The sequence below is a fragment of the Oncorhynchus mykiss genome, chromosome 19 (assembly GCF_057628025.1).
Source record: "Oncorhynchus mykiss isolate SJ-2025 chromosome 19, ASM5762802v1, whole genome shotgun sequence".
Classification (NCBI taxonomy): Eukaryota; Metazoa; Chordata; class Actinopteri; order Salmoniformes; family Salmonidae; genus Oncorhynchus; species Oncorhynchus mykiss.
In genome coordinates this window covers 20,651,123-20,655,003 of record NC_143040.1, presented here as the reverse complement: position 1 = coordinate 20,655,003, position 3,881 = coordinate 20,651,123, and positions in this window count along the sequence as shown.

Below are 3,881 nucleotides of genomic sequence, written 5' to 3'. Positions count from 1 at the left end.
TTAAGATGGCTGAGAGAATGCCAAGAGTGTGCAAAGCAGTCATCAAGGCAACTTTGAAGAATCTCAAAATATAAAATATATTTGGATTTGTTTAACACTTTTTTGGTTACTACATGTGTTACTTAAAGGGGCAATCAGCAGTTGCTCCATACATTTTTCGATTTATAAATTAATATGTACCCATTTGATTCTTGAAGAATATAACTTACAAATGCTTCTAGAGCTTAGTTCAACTGTCATACACCATCAGTACCCAACCTATAAGCTTGTTTTACTCCCATGTTTGTAAACAAAGTATATTTAAACAAACACTATATAGCCTCAAAACATGCTTAGAACGATCATTTTGAAATAATGGATGGTCAGTCTTTGCATCCATAACTATGAATTTGAAAGTGGTTACATTTCTCCAGCCCCATCCCTCAGCTCTTACCAAAACAGGGACGGGGAGGACACTTTGTTATTGTTTCTACTGCTGATTGACGCTTTACGTGAGATGTGTGTGAACGTATGTGTGTGTTGGAAATGTAATATTGCGTGACGCTAGACTAAAGTCAAGGGCACTCACTCAAACCAAAGCCCAGGGAGCCTGACAGAGCCCAATATCCCAGGAGAATAGTTATAGTTCTGATGCCAGCCGAGTATCTCTCAATAGTGCCACTCACAGACTATCTCTCTCTCCTCTTTCCCATTAGTTTGAGTGAGCAAAGGCAACTGTTCGGAAAACATAAGGCCAGGCACGGCTCCTAAACGAACACACACACACACACACACACACACACAGAGTCGCAACAAGAATCCAATCTATGAGAATGATTGGCAGTGGGGTTAGAATGCAATTCACCACTTCAGAAAACAACACTGTAAATAAAGAGGCCAAACTCCTCTAATCACCTCCACACAGGATTGGGGAGTAACTGGTTACATGTAATCAGTTCAAATGTAATCAGTTACATTACCAGCAAAAATATTGTAATCAGATTGATCTAGCTTTTCAAAAGTATCTGCAGTGTTTCCCAAACAGTGAGTACAGTACCCTGAACAGTACACATTTTTACTGTAACCCTGGACAAGCACACCTGATTAAACTTGTCAACTAATCATCAAGCCCTCAATGAGTTAAATGAGGTGTGTTTGTCAAGGGCTACAACCAAGGGCTACAAACTGTGTACTGTTGGGGGTACTCGCGGACCGGGGTTGGGAAACATTGAACTATACTGAACAAAAATATAAAACGCAACATGCAATAATTTCAAAGGTTTTGCTGAGTTCCAGTTCATATAAGGAAATCAGTCATTATAAATGAATTCATTAGGCCCTAACCAGGGGTGGGCAACTCCAGTACTCGAGGGCCTGATTAGTGTCACACTTCTTCTCCATCCCTAGCAAACACAGCTGTTTAATCAAACTCCATTCTAAACTGAAGATCCTGATTAGGTGATTATTGGAGACAGGTGTGTTAGCTGGGGAAAAAACTGTGACACCATCAGGCCCTCGAGGACTTGAGTTGCCCACCCCTGCAGCGTAGCCATGGGTGGGCTTGGGAGGGCATTGGCCCACCCATTGGGGAGCCAGGCCCAGCCTATCAGAATGAGTTTTTCCCCACAAAAGGGCTTTATTACAGACAAAAATACTCCTCCTAAGAGAAAGAAGCTTTTTGGCGTATGGAACATTTCTGGGATCTTTTATTTCAGCTCATGAAACATGGGACCAGCACTTTACATGTTGCGTTTATATTTTTTTAGATGATCACTTCTTGGATGACACCTTTCTGTTTTCTCAAGGACATTCAATTAAGCAATGAAAAAAGGAGAAAGTTTAAGTTTGTTCCACCTGAGCAAGTCAAACCACAAGTCAGAGGCCACTATGATGACACACCAAATGCGTGCCGAAGCACTTCATGTTTTTGATTTAACTGACCTGGAAGACCAGGTGTGTTGAATTTAGGCAATCACTAAACTGATCAATTAGCTCACTTGGTCAGGTGCGGTGCCTATGTGGAACAGAATCCTGCAGCACTCCAGGAACAAGGTTGCCTACCCCTGTTCTAATGCCTCTTAATGGTGAAGTAAACCAAAAGTAACTGAAAGTAATCAGATTGTTACTGAGTTTAAGTAATCCAAAAGTTACATTATGGGCAATTCCACACAGTAATGTTACGGTCTTCTTAGAGAAGACTTGCAGTTGAAATCGGAGGTTTACATACACTTAGGTTGGAGTCAATTAAACTCGTTTTTCAACCACTCCACAAATGTATTGTTTAACAAACTATAGTTTTGGCAAGTCGGTTAGGACATCTACTTTGTCCATGACACAAGTACTTTTTCCAACAATTGTTTACAGACAGATTATTCCACTTGTAATTCACTGTATCACAATTCCAGTGTGTCAGATGTTTACATACACTAAGTTGACTGTGCCTTTAAACAGCTTGGAAATTTCCAGAAAATGATGTCATGGCTTTAGAAGCTTCTGAAAGGTTAATTTACATAATGTGAGTCAATTGGAGGTGTACCTGTGGATGTATTTCAAGGCCTACCTTCAAACTCAGTGCCTCTTTGTTTGACATCATGGGTAAATGAAAAGAAATCAGCCAAGACCTCAGAATTTCTTTTTAGACCTCCACGAGTCTGGTTCATCCTTGGGAGCAATTTCCAAACGCCTGAAGGTACCATGTTCATCTGTACAAACAATAGTACGTAAGTATAAACACCATGGGACCACGCAGCCGTCATACAGCTCAGGAAGAGGACGCGTTCAGTCTCCTAGAGATGAACGTCCTTTGGTGCGAAAAGTGCAAATCAATCCCAGAACAACAGCAAAGGACCTTGTGAAGATGCTGGAGGAAACAGGTACAAAAGTATCTATATCCCCAGTAAAACGGGTCCTATTTCGACATAACCTGAAAGGACGCTCAGCAAGGAAGAAGCCACTGCTCCAAAACCGCCATAAAAAAGCCAGACTACGGTTTGCAACTGCACATGGGGACAAAGATTGTACTTTTTGGAGAAATGTCCCCTTGTCTGATGAAACAAAAATAGAACTGTTTGGCCATAATGACCGTCATTATGTTTGGAGGGAAAAGGGGGATGCTTGCAAGCCGAAGAACACCATCCCAACCGTGAAGCACGGGGGTGGCAGCATCATGTTGTGAGGGTGCTTTGCTGCAGGAGGCACTGGTGCACTTCACAAAATAGATGGCATCATGAGGCAGGAACATTTATGTGGATATATTGAAGCAACATCTCAAGACATCAGTCAGGAAGTTAAAGCTTGGTCACAAATGGGTCTTCCAAATGGACAATGACCCCAAGCATACTTCCAAAGTTGTGGCAAAATGGCTTAAGGACAACAAAGTCAAGGTATTGGAGTGGCCATCAAAGCCCTGACCTCAATTCTATAGAAAACGTGTGGGCAGAACTGAAAAAGTGTGTGCGAGCAAGGAGGCCTACAAACCTGACTCAGTTACATCAGGTCTGTCAGGAGGAAATGGGCCAAAATTCCCCCAACTTATTGTGGGAAGCTTGTGGAAGGCTACCCGAAACGTTTGACCCAGGTTAAACAATTTAAAGGCAATGCTACCAAATACTAATTGAGTGTATGTAAACTTCTGACCCACTGGGAATGTGATGAAAGAAATAAAAGCGTAAATAAGTCATCCTCTCTACTATTATTCTGACATTTCACATTGTTAAAATAAAGTGGTGATCCTAACTGACCCAAGACAGGGAATTTTTAATAGGATTAGATGTCAGGAATTGTGAAAAACGGAGTTTACATGTATTTGGCTAAGGTGTATGTAAACTTCCGACTTCAACTGTATCTCTCACTTATATCTTAGCACACACAGACACACCAGTTCCAGTATCAGACCCTCGATA